This window comes from Corapipo altera, unplaced genomic scaffold, assembly GCF_003945725.1.
Source record: "Corapipo altera isolate COAL_440 unplaced genomic scaffold, ASM394572v1 61148, whole genome shotgun sequence".
Taxonomy (NCBI): domain Eukaryota; kingdom Metazoa; phylum Chordata; class Aves; order Passeriformes; family Pipridae; genus Corapipo; species Corapipo altera.
In genome coordinates this window covers 47,062-69,371 of record NW_020884978.1, presented here as the reverse complement: position 1 = coordinate 69,371, position 22,310 = coordinate 47,062, and the positions used below count along the sequence as shown (strand labels likewise).

The 22,310-nt window shown below is 48.9% G+C and overlaps 1 non-coding gene across 1 annotated transcript; it reads left to right on the top strand.

Annotated features, from left to right (window-relative positions):
- Nucleotides 1-20,647: 20,647 nt before the first annotated feature.
- On the top strand, nt 20,648-20,719 carry TRNAE-CUC. The gene has a single exon. It is a non-coding gene; the product is annotated as a tRNA-Glu (tRNA).
- The last annotated feature ends 1,591 nt before the right edge of the window (nt 20,720-22,310 follow it).

The window sequence follows — 22,310 nt, the reverse complement described above, 5'->3', positions numbered from 1 at the left end:
CATCATTTGTAATAATAAATGATTCATTTTATATAAATATTCTCATTTTGCCAATAATTAAAACCTGTGGGACAAAAGTGGTTCAATCACACCTCTGTAATTCCTTAAGTTTAAACCGTTGACATAATCCAAGACTAAGATTGGATCCAGCCGCACCTAGACTCCTCTCTGAGAAGGAGTTTAGAAAGCAAGGGAATCCTTTCTGCACCTTGTGACTCAACGGTAGAGCTTTTTTTAATAAATTTTGTCTAAGCCTTCCACTTCCAACTGCAATAAACCTGCTCCAGCATGGGCTTCCCACACATTCACAGCCTTCTTTCAGGCATCCACCTGCTCCAACGTGGGTCTCCCCTATGGGCTGCAGGTGGATCTCTGCACCCCTGTTGACCTCCATGGGCTGCAGAGGGACAGCCTGATTCACCATGGTCTTCACCACGGGCTGCAGTGCCTGGAGCTCCTTCTCCATTGACCTTGCTGTCTGCAGAATTGTTCCTCTCACATATTCTCACTCCGCTCTTCTCTGTCCACAATTACTTCTGCGCAATAAATTTTTTTCCCCTTCTTAAATATGTTATCACAGAGGCATTACTACCATCACTAATTGGCTCCACCTTGGCCAGCATCAGGTCCATCCTGGAGCCAGCTGGCATTGGCTGTGCCAGACATGGAGGAAGCTTCCAGCAGCTTCTCACAGAAACCACCCCTGTAGCCCCCCGCTACCAAAACCTGGCCACGCAAACCCAATACACCCTTTCACAGAATCACAGAATCTCAGAAGAAGAATTTGTGCCATCGCTAATCTGAGATGCAGATTGTGATGTGGTTCCACTGTGAGTATTGAAAACTTAGGTTTTGAGGTTTCTTTAAGGATTAACTCCCTATATATGCAGACAGCAAATCCACTCTGCTGCCCTGTAGAGCTTCCAGGTTCTTGCATCCTGAGCCTGACTTTCTGCCTCTTCACTGTATCTGATTTGCAGTAATCTATCTGCTCCTGTGTCTTTGCCCTGGGACCATCTCTGGAGAAACCTGTTTTCAGAGTTAAGTCTTCTGGAAAATTGCTTTGGGCAAGATAGCAAAAGAGGTCCTACTGGGCACAGGTAGAAGACCATCTATGTACTGTAGGATCTTCAACTTATAAATTGCGTCTCATCTTTTCTAGTATTCTGGAATATAAAGAAGAGAGAGACTTAAATTCAAGTCTTATATAATGGATCTGCCAGTCCTTCCCATATTGGTATCCCAGCCACCATCTTCTGTGCCAGAGAGGCTTTACCCACTTGGCTTGCTTATGGCACGTTTCACATTCATGAATAACCTGTCCGATGATGTGGATGGTCAAGTCCATCCTTCAGTCATGAGCCCATCTATATGTTGTATCTCTCTCTAGATGTCCCAATGTTTCTTGGGCCCACTGAGCTATGAATAGCTCATCTGTACATTCCCAGTCCAGGTTCCTCTCAACCATTTAATTTCTGGCAGCCTGGTCTACTTGCTAATTGTTTTTATGTTCTTCAGTGGCAAGACTCTTAGGCATGTGGGCATCTACATGATGGACCTTTACAACAAGGTTCTCTACTCAGGCAGCAATGTCTTGCCACAGTGCAGCAGATTAACTTTTGTGCTGCCAGTTGGTCCTTTTTCCACTGCTGTAGCCACCCCCACAAGGCATTCACCATCATTATTAGTATAGAGATAGAGAACTGGCCACTTTTCTCATTCTGCAATACCTTTGATGAGATGGATGGCTTTCAGTTCTGTAAACTGGTTCAATTTGCCTTTTCCTTCAACAGTTACTGTGACTTGTGGTACTCCACACAGCAGTTTTCCACCTCCAACTGTTTCCCACAATATGACAGGGCCCATCAGTAAACAGAACATATTTTTTCTCATTTACTGGTAGCTTCTTATGCAGTGGGGCCTCTTGAGCATGAGTCACCTCCTTGGGTGATACTCCTAAATCTCTGCCCTCCGGCCAGTCCGTGATCTCTTCCAGGACTCCTGGGTGACTGGGGTTCCCCGTTTGAGCCTGTTGTGTGATCAATGCTACCCACTTATCCCATGTAGTATTGGTTGAATAATGGGTAGAGGAGATCCTTTCTTTGAACATTCAGTGCAGCACAGGCAATCATGATGCTAAGAGGAGCTGTGCTTCTCTACCAACAACTTCTGAAGTGGCTTAAACCCCTTCATATGCTGCTAGTATCTCTTTTTCAGTCAGTGTAGTGGGCCTTGGATCCTCTATACCCCCAGTTCCAAAACCCTAATGGTCAACCTTGAGTCTCTCCTGGTGTTTTCTGCCAGAGGCTCCAGGCGAGACCATGCTCCCTGGCTGCAGTGTAGAGCACATTTTGCACAGCTGGTCCTGTACAGATGGGCCCAAGGGCTACCACACAAATGATCTCCTGTTTGATCTTTTCAAAGGCTTGTTACTGGTCAGGACCATACTCAAAATAATTGTTCTTTTGGGTCACTCAATAGAGAGAGCTCACTATAGCTGAGTGAAATTTTTTCACTGAAAGGGTTATCAAACATTGGAACAGGCTGCCCAGGGGAGTGGTTGTCACCATCACTGGAAGTGTTCAAAAGTCATGTGGATGTGTTGCTTAGGGACATGGATTATTGGTGGACTTGGAAGTGTTAGGTTAACAGTTGGACTCGATGATCATAAGGGTTTTCTTCCAACCTAAATGATTCTGAGATACTAGACTCTCACTGTGGATACTTGGCCAACTCCAGACTGTGATATTGGTCATCTTTGAAGTGAGACTGTTATAGTATTGCCCTCCCTTTAGGCTCACTTTTTGTGTTACTTTGGTTTATCCCCCCATCCCTGGGATGACTGGGTCCCCCTCTGGGATGGTTTATCCCTTTCTGAAATATGTTTAATTCACTTGATACCAATATTATATATCCAGATAAGTAATCTATCATAAACATATCTGCTGTTAAATCGTTGCTAAGTTGTTTCATTAGTGATAAAGTTTTAGTAACCTGTGATAGTGTATACCTACTTGGTTTTTGTTATTATTGACTGTTGCTATACAGTTGATTGGTGCCATACTACTGATTAATACTGTTATTATTTTGCAATAGCTTAAGATACATTTATATATTCACTTTATTAATCATAGGTATACTTGCTAGTGATGATTTCTGTGGTATTTCTGGTAATCTGTAATAAAGTAGAGAAATTTAGAAGATAAAGCCTGCATTGTCCTTGTGTCTTACAGAATCCTACAAACCCATGGTTGCAATGCAATCTCTACACACCTACAGGGTGGGTAACCCTTTAGGTCATAACAGTAATTTATTTACAAGATCTTCCTTGAGGGGATACCTTGCCTTCCTGCTCAATGGGAAACACCTCCAGAGGCTGTTGATTGCTCTTGGGATACCTTTGTCAATCTCATGGTACCTAGTGAGGGATCCCAGCTGCTGGGATTCCTTGCCCTCTAGTTCCAGACTCTGGGTTCCAGTATCTCAGCATCAGAACACCCAAATAGCAATTCACTCACCTTCCTGAGGGCCATAATCTTTCTGCATATCTCACAGCTTATTCAGGGATAAAAACCAGGTGCTTTTTGCCTCTTTTAAGTGTTCTGTCTCTTCCTCCTCCTGTTCTTGTGTTGAGGAATACATCTGGTGCAGCTAGCTCGGTTTGCAAGCTGCAGTTCGAGATGCAGATTGAGTTTTGGGTGGGAGCCCGAGACAAGAGGCCGTGAATTTCTGACCCTTTGCATAACAAAGGGCACTAAGACCAGTGGTGTCGGCCAGGTGAATGGACACGGAGAGACACAGCAGGAGCCAGGGACTCAGGAGGAAGAGTGAGACTTTTGCACTTAGACTGTGAGGGTATAAAAGCCCAGGGGTTCCTTCATTGGGGGTCCCTCCTCCAAGGCACCAGCTCGAGCTGTTTCTGCGTTACTGCGCCATTAATAAATTGATTTATGGAATGAGACATCTGAGACTCTGCTATGGGAAACCTGGGGTCAAACCGGTAGGGAAATCAGGTCTGACTGTGTGTGAGTGGGGTGTGTAGGGAGTCAAGTGGGCTCACTGGAACTGCCTGCTGTGAAGGGGCTTTGGTCCCAGCAGTTAGAGTCTCTGTTGTTGGGAGTGACTGCCAGAGAGTCTCATGAGTGGTCAGACTGGGAAGCTTCCTTAACACCTGTGGCTGCCCTCCTGCAGAATAGGCTGCCTCTTCTCATTCTTCCTCCTGTTCTCTCTCAGGAGGAGCTTCTTTCTCTCTTACTAACTGGATTGATCTCCACTTTCATTGTTTCTCCTTGACTTCAGGAGTAAATATTGTAGTTAAGGGTTGTGTTTTTAGCCATGGTGTTTGTGTGGTCTCAGAATGAGCATCATTCTCATTGTTCAGTTGTGTGCCCCTAGATAGGGAGGCTCTCTTAGTCTTTTGAGGGTGCTGGACAGAGGCTCAATGGGCATGGGCCCTGACAGAGCATTAGAAGTTATAGAATCATAAAATCATTCAGATTGGAAAAGACCTCTAAGATTATCAAGTCCAACCTTTTAGCAAATATCACCATGCCCACTAAACCATATCGCAAAGTGTCACATCTATGGCTGGCCCCATAGACTTGTGAGTGTCTAGGTGGCACAGCAGGTCACAAACTACTTCCTCCTGGATTACGGGAGGCAGGGGGGTTATTCTTCTTCCTGTCCCTGTCTAACAGTTCAGGAGGTTGGGTACCCTGAGTATAACTGGTCTTTCTGTTAAAGACTGAGGCAAAGAAGGCATGAAGTACCTCAGCCTTTTCCTCATCCTTGGTGGCAATGTTCCCCGCTGCATGCAACAAAGGATGGAGACTCTCCTTGGCCCTCTTGTTGTTATTAATGCATTTGTAAAAACCATTTTTTGTTATCTTTTACAACAGGGGTCTGATTGAGTTCTAGGTGTACTTTTGCCTTTCTAATTTTCTTTCTGTATGACCTAATGACATCCTTGTACTCTTCCTGAGTTGCCTGCCCCTTCTTCCAAAAGTGACGAACTCTCTTTTTTCCCCTGAGTCCCAGTGAAAGCTCCCTGTTCAGTCAGACCAGTCTTCTTTCTCACTGGTTCATCTCATGGCACATTGGGACGGCCTCCTCTTGCAATTTTAAGATTTCCTTCTTGTACAATGTCCAGCCTCCCTGGACCCTTTGTCCTTCAGCACTGTTTTCCAAGGAACTCACTCAATCAGTATCGTGAACAGGCCAAAGTCTGCCCTACGCAAGTCCAAGGTAGCAGTTTTGCTGACCCCCTTCCTTACTTTACTGAGAATTGAAAACTCTATAATTTTGTGATTGCTATGCCCAAGACAGCCTCCAATCACCACATCTCCCACAAGTCCTCTGTGAACAGCAGGTCTAGCAGGGCAGCTCCCCTGGTAGGCTCAATTGCCAGCTGTGTTAAGAAATTATCTTTCACACACTCCAGGAACCTCCTGGTTGGATGCCAGGTACCCACTAAAGTCACTCTCTCACTCCTCTCTGCAACTGGAAAGAGGAGAGAAAATACGAAAAAGGATTCATGAGTTAAGAGCTGGGAGAGGTCACTTACAGATCACCATCATGGGCAAAACAGACTCAAAGTGGGGATATTAATTAAATTTATTACTAACAGGATCAGAACAGAAGAGTGGGAAGTAAAATAATCTTTAAAACACCTTCCCCCCACCCCTCCTTCCTTCCAAGTTCTACCTCCTCCCCCCCAGCAGTGCAGGGAGACAGGGAAGGGGGGTGTGCTGGTTTAAAAGTTAACCAGCAGGGGAAACCAACCCAACTCAAAAGAGAGATTACAAGTCAGAATAACAATTTAATAAAATAATAAAATAAGTACGACCACACAGACAAGTAACCGGTCCTAACCCACAAAGCCCAAATGTGCAACCCAGCACCCCGGGGTACAAACAAAGCGGTGCTCCCTGGGCCCCCCCCCCCCGAGTCCAAAGCAAAGGGAGAGGGGAAAGAAACCTGCCGGTGGGAGAGCTGCTGCAGTCCGGCCAAAAGTGGTGATTGCAGTCAAGCCAAGGGTGGTGGTCTCAGTCCGACTGAGAGCAGTAAGCTGCAGTCTGGCTGAGAGCGATGAGCTGCAGTCCTCCTCTGGATCCCACGAGTGGTGGAAAGGTTCCAAAACTCCAGGTTTATATATTCTCCAGCTCAGGCAGGAATGTTCAGTCCCTCCCCCAGAGCGGGGAATTCCATAAAAGGATGCTCAGTCCTTCCCTCAGAGTGGGGAATTCCATAAAAGGGCATGAGGACAGGAACATCCCCCCACCTTGCAGGCCTCTAGTGACAACAGTTTCTGGGAAATGGCATGGAAGGCTATAGAATACACAGTTTTGGGCTACACCCATCCAGTGATGAATCGGTCCCAGCTGTTCTAACTAGGACATTATCCACCCCTTATTCTATACCATCCATGTCATGCCCAAATTAACCCCCTTAAAAACTATGTCTCCTTAAAACTATATACACTTATATATATATATATATACAATGAAACATTACAGCCCATTCTCACTCAAAATTAGGTCCCCTTGTGGTACACAACGTGTCTCCCCATCTTTTTGCATTGCCCACCAGGTGAAACCAGGTACTTGAGCAAAAACAATCCCTCGGATGGGTTTGCCTTTGCTTGAGGTGGGACTAATCCAAACAGTCTTCCCTAACATTCCTCTCATATGCACCACAGGGACTTTATCTCCATCTACAGTCTGCAAATATTCTGATTGGGCAGGGCTAGCTCGACTGATGGAGCCTCGGGTGTTGACCAACCAGGTGACCTATGCTAAATGCAGCTCCCAGTGTTTGAGAGTCTCCCCACACAGTGCCTTCAGGGTGGTTTTCAACAGCCCATTGCACCGCTCAACTTTTCCAGCCGCTGGTGCATGGTAGGGGATATGATACACCCACTCAATGCTGTGCTCTTTGGCCCAGGTGTCTACGAGGCCATTCTTGAAATGGGTCCCATTATCAGACTCAATTCTCTCCGGGGTGCCGTGTCGCCATAGGACTTGTTTTCCAAGACCCAGGATGGTATTCCGGGCAGTGGCATGAGGCACGGGGTATGTCTCCAACCATCCAGTACTTCCTTCTACCATGGTCAGTACGTAGCGTTTGCCTTGGCGGGTTTTGGGGAGCGTGATGTAGTCAACTTGCCAGGCTTCCCCATACCTGTACTTCGACCACCGTCCACCATACCATAGAGGCTTCACCCGCTTGGCCTGCTTGATGGCAGCACATGTCTCACAGTCATGGATGACCTGTGAGACAATGTCCTTGGTTAAGTCCACCCCTCGGTCATGAGCCCATCTGTATGTTGCATCTCTCCCCTGGTGACCGGAGGCGTCATGGGCCCAATCGAGCCAGAAATAATTCTCCTTTTTGTTGCCAATCCAGATCTACCTGAGAGACTTTAATCCTGGCAGCTCGGTCCGCCTGCTCGTTGTTACGATGCTCCTCATTAGTCTGTTTCTTGCGTACATGAGCATCTACGGGACCGACTCTCACACTCAGTTTCTCTCCCCGGCCAGCGATGTCCTGCCACATCTCTGCCGCCCAGATGGGTTTCCCTTGACACTGTCAGTTGGCCTTTTTCCATCGCTCCAGCCATTCCCACAGAGCATTGGCCACCATCCATGAGTCAGTGTAGAGATAGAGTCTTGGCCACTTCTCTCGTTCAGCTATATCCAAAGCCAACTCTAACAGCTTTAAGCTCTGCAAACTGACTTGACCCGCCTTGTCCTTCGGTCACTTCTGCAACTCACCGTGTGGGACTCCATACAGCTGCCCTCCATTTTCGGTTTGTCCCTACAATGCGACAGGAGCCATCCGTGAAGAGCACATATCGCCTTTCATCTGCTGGTAGTTTGTCATATGGTGGGGCCTCCTCAGCCCGTGTCACCTGCTCCTCTTCTTCTTCAGAGGATAGTCCGAAACTCTCACCTTCAGGCCAATTGGTGATAATTTCCAGAATCCCAGGGTGATTAGGATTCCCTATCCGGGTTCGCTGTGTGATCAGAGCGATCCACTTACTCCATGTGGCATTGGTGGCGTGATGTGTAGAAGGAACTCTTGCCTTGAACATCCAGCCCAGCACTGGTAGTCGGGGTGCCAGGAGGAGCTGCGCTTCGGTGCCGATCACTTCTGAGGCAGCTCGAACTCCTTCATAAGCAGCCAGGATCTCTTTCTCAGTTGGTGTATAGCTGGCTTCAGATCCTTTGTATCCCCGACTCCAGAATCCCAGCGGTCGTCCTCAGGTCTCCCCAGGCACCTTCTGCCAGAGGCTCCAGGAAGGGCCATTCTTCCCGGTTGCAGTGTAGAGCACGTTCTTCACGTCCTGTCCTGTCCTTACTGGCCCAAGGGCTACCGCATGGGCAATCTCCTGTTTAATTTGTTCAAAGGCTTGTTGTTGTTCAGGACCCCACTGGAAATCATTTTTCTTCTGTGTCACAAGGTAGAGAGGGCTTACAATCTGACTGTACTCGGGGATATGCATCCTCCAAAAGCCCACAGCTCCTAGGAAAGCCTGTGTTTCCTTCTTGCTGGTTGGTGGGGGCATGACTACTATTTTTTAATCACCTCCATTGGAATTAGGCGGCGTCCATCTTGCCACTTCACTCCTAGGAACTGAATTTCCTGAGCAGGTCCCTTGACCTTACTTCGTTTGATGGCAAAACCAGCTCTTAGGAGAATCTGGATTATCTTCTCTCCTTTCTCGAAGACTTCCCCTGCTGTGTTCCCCCATACAATGATGTCATCAATGTACTGTAGATGTTCTGGAGCCTCGCCCTTTTCCAGTGCAGTCTGGATCAGTCCATGGCAAATGCTGGGACTGTGTTTCCACCCCTGAGGCAGTCGATTCCAGGTGTACTGCACACCTCTCCAAGTGAAAGCAAATTGTGGTCTGCACTCTGTTGCCAAAGGAATGGAGAAAAAGGCATTGGCAATGTCACTGGTGGCATAGCACTTGGCTGCCTTGGACTCCAACTCGTACTGGAGCTCCAGCATGTCCGGCACAGCAGCACTCAGGGGTGGTGTGACTTCATTGAGTCCACGGTAGTCCACTGTCAGCCTCCACTCTCCATTGGACTTACGCACTGGCCATATAGGGCTATTAAAAGGTGAGTGAGTCTTGCTGACCACCCCCTGGGTCTCCAGGTCACGGATCATCTTATGTATAGGAGTCACAGAGTCTCGATCGGTGCGGTATTGCCAACGGTGCACTGTTGCTGTGGCTATTGGTACCAATTGTTCTTCAACCTTCAGCAGTCCCACAGCAGAGGGGTCCTCTGAGAGACCAGACAAGGTGTTCAACTGTCTAATTTCCTCTGTCTCCACAGTAGCTATGCCAAAAGCCCAACGAAGTCCTTTTGGGTCTTTGAAATACCCACTCGTCATGTAATCTATGCCAAGGATGCACGGGGCCTCTGGGCCAGTCACGATGGAGTGTCTGTGCCATTCCTTCCCAGTCAGGTTCACTTCAGCTTCCAGTACAGTCAGCTGTTGGGATCCCCCTGTTACCCCAGAAATGGAGATGGATTCTGCCCCTATGTATCTTGATGGCATTAAAGTACATTGTGCGCCGGTGTCCACTAAGGCCTTATATCTTTGTGGCTCTGATGTGCCAGGTCACCGAATCCACACTGTCCAATAGACTCGATTGTCCCTCTCCTCTACCTGGAGAGAGGCAGGGCACCCCTAGTCCTGGTCATGGTACTCATTGTGCTCTTCTTGTGAGTATGACCTGGAGGTCCCTTCAAGAGGATCAGACGTATCATCATTCCTGTACCGTCTGGAGTCTTGCCCACGAGAGACTGGAGCAGCATTTACCCTTGAAGAGTTCCTTGTGGTACTTGTCCCTCTTTTCAGTTCACGTACCCGGGCTGCTAAGGAAGAGGTGGGTTTCCCATCCCACTTCTTCATATCTTCTCCATGCTCACGGAGGTAAAACCATAGATTGCCACGTGGAGTGTACCCTCTCTCCTTAGCTGGGGGACGCTGGCTCCTAATAGCAGAGACTCTTGTTTGTCCTGGCGCGATATGGAAGATCCCTTCCTTAATTTCTTCTCTTAGTTTCTGGTGTCCCTCTTCAATCTTCTCTTCCAGGCTTCGGACATGTTTGGTCAGTTTGGTTTTCCACAGATGAGACGTGGGCTCATAATGGGGCAGTGACAGTGTCTTCATAAATCCTGAGTTTACTGACCAACGCACCCACCTTGTCCTCTCCCTCCCTCCATTGCAGGGTTGCTAAGTAGCGGGAATACATTTCTGGCCCGAGTCGTGCAAACTTTAACCACATCTGGGATGTGCACTGTACACCATCTGGACTTTTAGGGAATCTTTCATCCTCTGAAAAGATTATCTCCAGTACAGCTAATTCTCTTAAGCACCGGATACCTTGTTCCATCGTGTTCCACTGTCCTTGCTGTACGTGGAGGTCCTCCTTACAAAGGTATCTCTCCCTCACACTGGACAACAGTCGCCGCCAGAGGCTGAGAGTTTCCTGCCTCCTTCCAATCCCCTGATCAATGACTACATCTCAAGACAGGGATCCCAGCTGTCTGGTTTCACTCCCATCTAGGATTGTATCGTTAGCTGCGGCATCCCAGATTCAGAGCAGCCAGGTCAGAATGGACTCATTCGCCTGTCGTGTGAACTCTCTCCGGAGCTCACGTAGCTCACCCAGGGATAGGGACTGAGTGATTATTTCTGACTCTGTCTCCTCCGGTGGATGTGAAGGTCCTGCCTCTTCATCATCATTTGCTATACGGACTGATTTAGTCTTTGATTTCCTTTTCTGGACAGGGGCGACTGCTATTGGTTTTGGTTGTTCTTCTGGTTCCTCGATGGTTTGTGTGGACATGGTGCCGGTTGATTCATTTCTTTCTCCCTCTGACTCAGCTGTGGTTTGGGTGGACGTGGTGCCTGTGGATTTGCTCCTTCTCTCCTCCCCCTGACAGTGCTGTACCATGTCAAGTAGTGTCCGGTAGGCAGTGGTCAGGGCCCAGCAGGTTGCTGTGACCTGGTCATCTCTGGAACTGCCAGAGCATTTTCCCTTCACCAGTCTTATCATGTTAACAGGATCCTGCAGTTGTTCAGGGGTGAATTTCCAGATCATTGGAGGAGAAAACTTCTCCAAATACTGGTCGATGTCCTCCCACTTCCCGTGCCACTCAGCATTATCCACTCCCAGGGCAGGCGTCCAAACAACCTCCCTAGAAGGCCCTGTTCTGACCCTAAACATGGTGTAGACAGTACAGAGCAGACAAAACAACACTAACAATAACATTATGCTGTCCTTAACATCAAAAGGGAACTCAATATTTTCAAAAACTGTTGTAGCAGGTCTGAAGGGGAAGAAGGAGGTGAGAGGCTGGAAACAACCATTCCCCCCTGTTCCCCCAAAGGGCTGGGTGCGATTTTTAATGAGGTCCCAGAGGTAGCAACTCAAACCAGGACAGGCAAACAGGACTGAATACACATTTACAATGAAACTCATTGCTTCTGATGTTATGATGACATAAATATAGTATACTAATAAAGCAATTTGGATCCCTCTCCCTGGTTTTAAAGAGAGCATCAAAACAGGCAAATAGTACCCCATCTGTGGAAATATGAACAGACTCAGATACAACATCCACGTGAACGCATCAAACAACATGGTGATCAGGGAGTTTCTATATCCAAATAGACAAATGCTTAAAATGAAATTGTGATTTTGACTTCTCTCTCTCTGCCCCACGTTGGGCACCAAAAATGTGCTGGTTTAAAAGTTAACCAGCAGGGGAAACCAACCCAACTCAAAAGAGAGATTACAAGTCAGAATAACAATTTAATAAAATAATAAAATAAGTACGACCACACAGACAAGCAAACCGGTCCTAACCCACAAGCCCAAATGTACAACCCAGCACCCCGGGGTACAAACAAAGCGGTGCTCCCTGGGCCCCCCCCGAGTACAAAGCAAAGGGAGAGGGGGAAAAAACCTACCAGTGGTAGAGCTGCTGCAGTCCGGTCAAAAGTGGTGATTGCAGTTCAGTTGAGGGTGGTGGTCTCAGTCCGGCTGAGAGCGGTGAGCTGCAGTCTGGTTGAGAGCGGTGAACTGCAGTCCTCCTCTGGATCCCACGAGTGGTGGAAAGGTTCCGAAACTCCAGGTTTATATATTCTCCAGCTCAGGAAGAATGTTCAGTCCCTCCCCCAGAGCGGGGAATTCCATAAAAGGATGCTCAGTCCTTCCCTCAGAGTGGGGAATTCCATAAAAGGGCATGAGGACAGGAACATCCCCCCACCTTGCAGGCCTCTACTGACAACAGTTTCTGGGAAATGGCATGGAAGGCTATAGAATACACAGTTTTGGGCTACACCTGTCCAGTGATGAATCGGTCCCAGGTGTTCGAACTAGGACAGGGGGTTATGGTCAGTTGTTGTTTCTGCTGCTGCTCAGCAAGAGGAGTCCTTCCCGTGCTTCCCATGGAGTCCCTCTCACGGAAGACAGTCCTTCACAAACCTCTGTGGCATGAGTCCATTCCACAGGAGACAGTTCTTCACAAACTGCTGCCACATGGGTCACTTCTCCACAGGGTGCAGTCCTTCAGGCACAGGCTGCTCCAGTGTGGGTCCCCCACAGGGCTACAAGTCCTACTAGGAAAACCTGCTCCAGCCTGGGCTCCTCTCCCCATGGTCAGTAGGGCCCTGCCAGGACCTTGCTCCCAGCATGGGCCTCCCATGGGGTCACAGCCTCCTTTGGGCATCCACCTGCTCTGGCATGGGCTCTTCCACGGGCTGCAGGTGGATTTCTGCACTCCCGTGGTCCTCCATGGGCTGCAGGGGGACAGCCTGTTTCACTGTGGTGTTCATCATGGGCTGCAGGGGAACCTCAGCACCTGGACCACCTTCTCCCCTCCTTCTCCACTGATCTTGGTATCTATATTGTTGCTCAGATGTTCTCACTCCACTCTGGCTGCAATGTTCCTCTGCCCAACAGGTTTTTTTCCCTTCTTAAATATGTTATCACAGAGGCGTTACTATCTCTCCTGATTGGCTCAGCCTTGGTCAGCAGCAGGTCCATCCTGGAGCCAGCTGGCATTGGCTCTACCAGACATGGGGGAATTTTCTAGCAGTTTCTCACAGAAGCCACCCCTGTATCCCCACCACCACCAAAACCTGGCCACAGAAACCCAATACAACTGTCTCCATTCTGCTGCATTGAACTTCCAGCAGATATCTGGCAAGTTGAGGTTCCCCATGAAAACAAGGACTAGCAATCATGAAACATCTACCAGACCCTTGTATAATGCTTCGTCTGCCTCTTCATCCTGGTTGGGTGGTCTATAACAGACTCTCAACAGGGCCTTGTTGGTCTTCCCCTGGTTCTTACCCGTAAGCACTCAACCTTATCGTTGCTATCACTGATATCCATACAACGGAAACACTCCCTAACATACAGAGCCACCCCACTGCCTCTCCTTCCTTACCTGTCCCTTCTGAAGAGCTTGTAGCCATCCATTGCAGTCATGTGAATCATCCTACCATGTTTCCGTGATGACGACTACATCAGAGCTTTTCTGCTGCACAATGGTTTCCAGTTCCTCCTGTTTGTAACCCATACTGTGTACATTGGTGAAGATGCACTTCAGCTGGGCTATTGATTTCAACCCCAACACTGGCAGGCCACTCACAGGCTCTTCTCTAGCGAGCCTGGTCTTATTCCCTTCCCACTTAAAACCTAGTTTAAAGCCCTCTCAATCAGCCCCACCAACTTATGGACTAGAATCCTTTTCCCTCTTTTAGACAGGTGAACTCCATCTGTCTCCAGCAGGCCTGGTGCCATGTAAACCACCCTATGACCAAAAAAGCAAAAATTCCACTGATGGCACCAGTTTCTGACATACATGTTAAGCAGGTGGGTTCTCCTGTTCCTTTCAGTGTTCTTCCTTGCTACTTGAAGGGATTGAGGAAAACACCACCTGCATACCTGCCCCTTCAATCAATCACCCCAGTGCTCTGAAGTTCCTTTTGATCACCACTGGACTTCTCTCTTCAACCTCATCACTGCCAACCTGAACAACCAACAGTGGGTAACAATCAGAGGGCTGTACCATCCCAGGGAATCTCCTAGTAATGTCTCTTTCTCAGGCCCCAGGGATGCAGTAGACTTCCCTGTGGGATGGGTCTGGCCAGGATACCGGGCCCTCTGTTCCCCTCAGAAGACTAGCCTACGACAATTACCCTTCTTTCTTTCTTCACCCAGGCAGTTGTAGCACAAGGGGTTGAGTGACTTGCCCTAGGCAACCCCCAAGATGGACCTTCATTATTTACCTGACCCTCAAATTCATAGAATCATAGAATCAGCCAGGTTGGAAGGGACCTCTGAGATCAAGTCACACCCTTGATCCAGTACTGTCATGGTTACTAGACCTTGGCACTAAGTGCCACATCCAGTCTCATCTTAAAAACCTCCAGGGATGGTGAATCCACCACCTCCCTGGGCAGCCCATTCCAATGCCTGATTACCCTCTCTGTAAAGAATTTCTTCCTAATATCTAACCTAAACCTCCTGTGGTACAGCTTAAGACTGTGTCTTACTGATAGTTGCCTGGGAGAAGAGACCGATGCCCACCTGGCTACAAACTCCTTTCAAGTAGTTTTAGAGTGTGATGAGGTCTCCCCTGAGCCTCCTCTTCTCCAGGCTAAACAACCCCAGCTCCCTCAGCCTCTCCTCATAGGACTTGTGCTCGAGTCCCTTCACCAGCCTTGTTGCTCTTCTCTGCACCTGCTCCAGCCCCTCAATATCCTTCCTGAACTGAGGGGCCCAGAACTGGACACAGCACTCCAGGTGTGGCCTCACCAGCGCTGAGCACAGGGGAAGAATCACTTCCCTGGTCCTGTTGGCCACACTGTTCCTGATACAGGCCAGGATTCCATTGGCCTTCTTGGCCACCTGGGCACACTGCTGGCTCATATTCAGCTTCCTGTCAATCCAAACTCCCAGGTCCCTTTCTGCCTGGCTGCTCTCCAGCCACTCTGCCTCCAGCCTGTAGTGCTGCATGGGGTTGTTGTGGCCAAAGTGCAGGACCCGGCACTTGGCCTTGTTGAACCTCATCCCATTGGAATCAGCCCATCTCTCTAGTCTGTCCAGGCCCCTCTGCAGAGTCCTCCTGACTTCCAGCTGATCAACACTCCCTCCCAACTTGGTGTCAGCTGCAAATTTGCTAATGGTGGACTCAATCTCCTCATCTAAATCATCGATAAAGATATTAAACAGAACTGGGCTGTTGCAGTCTGAGGAGACTGGAATGTTTGCTAAAGAGGATGAGTTATGAGATAGACCAAACTTCTCTCTCTCAGCAATTGTAAATTCAAAATTAAGGGGCTTTAATCGAGGAAGTGTGAAAAAAACAGAAGAAATAACAACCCTTTATTAAAAGATATATGTATGTTGGTAAAAACAGTAACAGAACACAAAAAAACTAGACAGTAGTCCTAGAAAAAAAAACCCAAAAAAAAAGTCTGAATGAATACTTCTCTGTCCTTTAGTGCAGTCCTAATCGTGGACTGCAGGGGGCGCTGTTGGATCGTTGGAGGTGTAGGGCCTACAGTTCTCTGTGGTGACCTGCAGGGGCACTGTTGGGCTCTGGCGGTCACCGCGCAGGAAGGGGGTCTGGGGGGTAGTCTCGAATCACGGGAGAAGCTGAAAAGAAAATGGGGGACCCTTCCCCCAATGGAAGAAAAAGGGGAAGGGAAGCAGTTCATTCCCACGGGACTCACTGTTGCCTCAGATGACGGTGTCTCAAAGCTCCTCCCTTCTCTCCCCGTGGGCACACAACTCTCCGATGAAAACACAGCAGATCCAGGTTGGAGACAAGAGACAGTTTGCAGGCAAGTTGAGGCCAGTAGTCTGAGCTGACCAGGATGAGAAGTCAGAAAGGCAGGTCTCCAGGCCCCCTCTCAAAATGCATGCACGCAGACCCCCATCTCCGTCCCAGAGCGAGAACTCTGCGGTCTGCCCTGTCCTCTGTCCAGGCGGTCAGCTCCCCAAATCTCCAAAACCTTCCCCCTCTCACTCCAGCATTCGATGGGCCATTAGCTAGGAATGCAGCCTGGCCAGCCATTTCTTTTGTAAGGCTAATTGATTCCCTTCCCCCTTCCCTATTCGAACTCTGTTTCTCTTACAGGGAAGCAGGGAAAGAAAAGTTCCTCTCTCACATTTATAACCTATAACATGGGCCCAACACTGATCCCTGCGGGACACCACTGGTGACCGGCCACCAACTGGATGCACCACCGTGCACCACCACTCTCTGGGCCAACCAGCCAGTTCTTAACCCAGCAGAGAGTGCCCCTGTCCAAGCCGTGGGCTGCAGCTTTTTCAGGAGTATGCTGTGGGACATGGTGTCAAAGGTTTTTCTGAAGTCCAGGTAGACTACATCCACAGCCTTCCCCTCATCCACCAAGCGGGTCACCTGATCATAAAAGGAGATCAGGTTGCTCAGACAGGACCTGCCCTTCCTAAACCCGTGCTGGCTGGGTCTGATCCCTTGTCCATCCTGTAGGTGTTGCGTGATTGCACTGATGATGATCTGTTCCATAACCTTACCAGGCACTGAGGTCAGGCTGACAGGCCTGTAGTTTCCCGGGTCCTCCTTCCGGCCCTTTTTGTGGATTGGCATGACATTCGCCAACTTCCAATCATCTGGGACCTCCCTAGTGAGTCAGGACTGTTGGTAGATGATGGAGAGTGGTTTGGCGAGCTCTTCTGCCAGCTCTTTCATCACCCTTGGGTGGATCCCATCTGGTCCCATAGACTTGTGGGGATCCATGTGGCTCAGCAGGTCACTAACTGTTTCCTCCTGGATTACAGGGGGGTTATTCAGATTCTTATCTCTTTCTACAAGTTCCAGAAGCCAGTTATCCTCAGGACAACCTGTCTTACTGTTGAAAACTGAGGTAAAGAAGGTGTTAAATACCTCAGCCTTTTCCTCATCTTTGATAGCTATATTCCCGCCCATGTCCAGTAAAGAATGCAGGTTTTCCTTGCCCCTCCTTTTGCTATTGATGTATCTGTAGAAGGACTTTTTGTTATCCCTAACAGAAGTGGCTAGATTGAGTTCAAATTGTGCCTTTGTCTCTCTAATTTTCTTTCTACATGACCTAACTGTATTCCTAAACTCTTCCTGAGTAGCCAGCCCTTTTTTCCATAATTGGTAGGCTCTCTTCTTTACTCTAATTTCCTTCAAAACTTCCCTGTTCAGCCAGACCGGTCATCTTCCCCGTCGACTTGCCTTTCGACACACTGGGACTGCCTGTTCCTGTGCTTTCAAGACTTCCTTCTTGAAGCATGTCCATCCCTCCTGGACCCCTTTGTTTTCAAGGGTTGTTTCCCAGGGTACACTCTGAACTAGTCTTCTGAATAGGTTGAAATCTGCCCTCTGGAAGTCCAGCGAAGAGGTTTTATTGATGGCCCTCTTTGCATCCCTGAGTATTGAAAACTCTATTATTTCATGGTCACTGTGCCCCACATGGCCACCGACCACCACATCTCCCACCAGCCCCTCTCTGTTTGAGAACAGAAGGTCTGGCGGGGCCCCATCCCTGGTAGGTTCATTTACCAACTGGAGCAGGAAATTACCCTCTATACGCTCTAGGAATCTTCTAGACTTCCTCTTCTCCTCTGTGTGGAGTTCCCAGCAGACATTCGGCAGGTTAAAGTCACGTAGGAGAACAAGGGCTGGTGATTTTGAGATATCCGCCAGTTGTTTGTGGAATAATTCATCACCCTCATCATCCTGGTTGGGTGGTCTGTAACAGACTCCCACCAGGATATCAGCCTTGTTTGCCTTCCCCCTGATTTTGATCCACAGGCACTCAACCTTATTGTTACTGACTTCAAGTTCCACAGAGCCAAGAGACTCTCTAACATACAGAGCCACCCCTCCACCTCTCCTACCTTGCCTGTCCCTTCTGAAGAGCTTGTAGCCATCCATGGTAGCACTCCAGTCATGCAATTCATCCCACCACGTTTCCGTGATGGTGACTACATCATAGTTTTCCTGCTGCACGATGGCTTCCAGCTCCTCTTGTTTGTTACCCATACTGCGTGCATTGGTGTACATGCATTTCAACTGGGCTGCTGATTTCACTCTTAACTCTGGCTTTCCACCCTTAGGCTCTTCTCTGGAGAGCCTCGTTTCAATCCCTTCCCCCTTCAAACCTAGTTTAAAGCCCTCCTGATCAGCCCTGCCAACTTATGGGCCCAGATCCCTTTTGCCCTTCCTAGATAGATGAAGCCCATTTTATTTGAAGAGATTGGGTACCATGGAATTTGCCCCATGGTCAAAAAAATCAAAATTCCGCCAGCCACACCAATCCTTTAGCCACCTATTGATGAGTTTTCCTACTCCTCTCCTCGTTCATCCCTGCTACTGCAGGAACTGAGGCAAACACAACTTGTGCTCCTGTCCAATTAACTAATCGCCCTAGTGGCTTGAAGTCCTTTTTAATCGCCCTGGTACTTCTTCCATTAATGTCATTAATGTCATCGCTGCCAGCATGGACTACCAACGGTGGATAATAATCTGAGGGCCAAATTAGCTAAGGGAGGCTCCTACCAATATCCCTCACCCGGGCCCTGTGGGATGGGTCCGGTTGACATGTAGGGCCCTCAGTTCCCCTCAGAAGGGAGTCACCAACTACAGCTACCCTTCTTTTTTTCTTTATAGTTGTGGTTGTAATCCGTCTGGTAGACAGGGTGCAACCAGGAGACCCTCCAGACAGATCTTCCTCTTGACTGTCCTCTACCTGATTCTCTGGGTCCAGGGTCTCATACCTGTTCTTTAAGGGCACCTGGGGAGGTGATGGGGGGTGGGAGGGGATTCTTTTACCTCTCTGGTCAGGGACCTGTTTCCACTCCCCCCCATCTACTTGGTTTGCTCCAACTGCCTGATGGCAGGAGGGGCAAGGCTTCACCATCTCCTGCTGAACCTCTTTTGGGGGCGAAAGGGTGCGACTCCACCAGTCAATTTCCCTTTCACTTTCCCTAATACTTCTTAGCCTCTTTACCTCTTCCTTGAGCTCTGCCACCAGGCACAGCAAATCATTCACCTGCTCACATTGTACACAGAAGTCACTCACACTGTCCTCTGGTACTAAAGCCAGGCTCAAATGCTCTGCGCAGTCAGAGACTTGAACAGTTGTGTCCATCTTGGGGGGTTCCATCTGTGTGAACACACCCCTTGTGATAATAGCAGCAGCAACGGCTTTCACTTTTTTGGAAACCATTGCTGGTTTGAGTTGCGGGGAAAAAAAAAGCTCACCCGAGAGAGTTGGGAGGTGGTTGTGCCCTTCCTGCTTGCCCTGCCTGTGTGAACTGTCATGCCACGTCCCTGTTCACCGTGCTCCAGGTCACTGGCGCTCCCAGCAGCTGTTTAAATCCCTCATCGATGGGCTGGGTTCCACCCCCTAGTCAGTTGATTGGCCTCCCAGGAGACCTCCAGCAGACCATGTGCAGCTCCAGCAGCCCTTTAAATTCCAGAGCTTCATACCTATTCCATAAGGGCACTTGGGAAGGTGAACGAGGCTAGAAGGGGATTCACTTGTAACCCCAAGAAGGGACCTGTTTCCATTCCCCCTCATCTCTTAGGTCTCCTCCTTCTGCCTGGTGGTGGGAAGGTAGGGTATCCTCAGCTTCTTGTGATATGTCCATTTGTCTCAAGGATGGTAGAGAGTGGCTCCACCAGTCTATCTCCTTCTCACACTCCCTGATACTCCTAAACCTTTCTACTTCTTCTTTCAGCTCTGCCACCAGGCTGAGCATATCATCCACCTGGTTGCACCTCACACAGGTGTTATACTCTGCTACTGTCTGAGAGCTGTACCAGGCTCTGGCACTCTGCAACCCAAGACCTGGACAGTCACATGTTTATGTAGGAGCTCTGTCTGGGTCACCACATGCCTTCTGGCGATGGCTTTCTGACAAGTAGAAACCATAGCTAGGTTTCTTCTGGGAGGACGATGCCAACTAATTGGGCTCACCTGTTGAGTCAGTAGGGGGACTGCATCCTCCCTCCACTCCCGTCTTGCGCAAACTACTGTGCAAATTTCCACATCTCACCCTGACTGCTGCAACACACACTTTGCATGCTCTGTTGCTGTGTTATGACCTGGTTGATGTGCCACAACCTGCATGCCCTCTGTGTTCGCCATGCTCCCAGTCAATCATGCTCTGTGGGGGCTGTTTTTGTACAGGTGAGGTTTGGCCATCTTCACTACTGGCCCTGCCTACACTGAGTCAGTGCTGCTGCTCGCCAGGGTCTCAACACTTCCTGCACTGGGGAGGGGGACTGGGGCACCCTCTCTCTCCCTCTGCACTAGCTTCACAGTTTTGCCAGTTTTCGGGAAGCTCCTTATGGTCTCCCAGCACAATCCTTCACTCAGATTATGTCTACCAGAGCAGTTTGCTGTGGAGACTTGCTGTGTTCCATTGGTGCAGGCAAGACTCTCCTCCTTCAAATGCCAGAATCATAGCATCATAGAATTGTTAAGGTTAGAAAAGACCTCTGAGATCATTAAGTCCAACTGTTAACCCAGTACCACCATGTTCACCACTAAACCATATCCCTAAGTGCCATATCCACATGGGGGACCCCTGGTGGTCTAGTGGTTAGGATGCAGCACTCTCACTGCTGCGGTCCGGGTTCGATTCCCGGTCAGGGAAACTCCCCCGGGCAGATGGAACTCGTCAGCCCTGTAAGGCCATCCATCTAAGAGAAGGTCACTCTAAACAAACCTACGTCCTGAGGACCTCACTGCCACTGTCCAAGCTCGCTCAGCCCCAGCAGATGAACCTTAGGATTAAAGGGTGGGCTCAGCTCAGCGCACACTGTGTCTCACCTAAAATAAAATCCACTGCGCAGGCTCGAAGGGTAAAGACCTTTCCCAAAATCTTCATTTGCAAAGACTGGCCATACATAATATCCACATGCCTTTTGAATACTTCCAGCAATGGTGACTCAACCACTTCCCTGGGTAGCCTATTTCAATGCTTGACAACCCTTTCTGTGAAAAAAATTTTCCTAATATCCAATCGAAACCTTCCCTGGTGCAATTTGAGGTCATTTCCTTTTTTCCTGTCACTTGTTACCCGGGAGAAAAGACTGACACTCACCTCACTTCAACCTCCTTTCAGGTAGTTGTAGAGAGTGATAAAGGTCTCCCCTCAGCCTCCTTTTCTCCAGATTAAATAACCCTAGTTCCCTCAGCCACTCCTCATAACACTTGTGCTCCAGACCCTTCACCAGCTTTGTTGCTCTTCTCTGGACATGCTCCAGCACCTCAATGTCCTTGTACTGAGGGGCTCAGAACTAGACACAGTATTCAAGGTGCAGACACATCAGTGCCAAGTACAGGTGGAATGATCACCTCCCTAGTCCTGCTGGCCACACTATTGCTGATACAAGCCAGGATGCCATTGGCCTTCTTGGCCACCTGGGCACACTGTTGGCTCATGTTCAGCTGGCTGTTGACTCACATACCCACATCCTTTCCCACCGAGCAGCTTTCCAGTCACTCTTCCACAAACCTGTAGTGCTGCAGGGGTTGTTGTGACCCAAGTGCAGGACCCAGCACTTGGCCTTGTTGAACCTCCTACAATGGGCCTCGGCCCATTGATCCAGCCTGTCCAGATCCCTCTGCAGAGCCTTCCTACGCTCCAGCAAATCAACACTCCTGCTCAGCTTTTCATCACCTGTGAACTTGTTTAGGCTGCACTTGATCCCCTTGTCCAGGTTATCACTGAAAATGTTAAACAGGACTGGCACCAAAACTGAGCCCTGGGGAACACCACCTGTGACCAGCTGCCAACTGAATTTAAAGCCATTCACCACCACTCTGGGCCTGGCCATCAGCCAGTTTTTACCCAGCAAACAATGCACCTGTTCAAGACATGAGCATCCAGTATCTCCAGGAGAATGCTATGGGAGACCATCTGTAGCAGGGAGATTGCTGAAACTGAAACCAGTACACCACTGAAAGTTCAACAAAACAACATTTATTACAATGAAGTAGCCAACAAAACAAGAAGCCAAAAGACAGGAAAGAGAAGGGAAACAAGCCCCCAAGACAACCCCCCACTGACTCAGGCATTATTTCTGAGGTTGTCTTACCAACCCCAGAATGCTTAGAATTACCCATAGTAGAAGCTGCATCCCTGGAGCGTCAGCAGGTTCACAAAATGGCGGGCATCCCAGCAAAGGCAACGTTGTCCTCCATGTGAAGTTTGAGTTCCGCTCCCAGCAAGAGCTATCTGC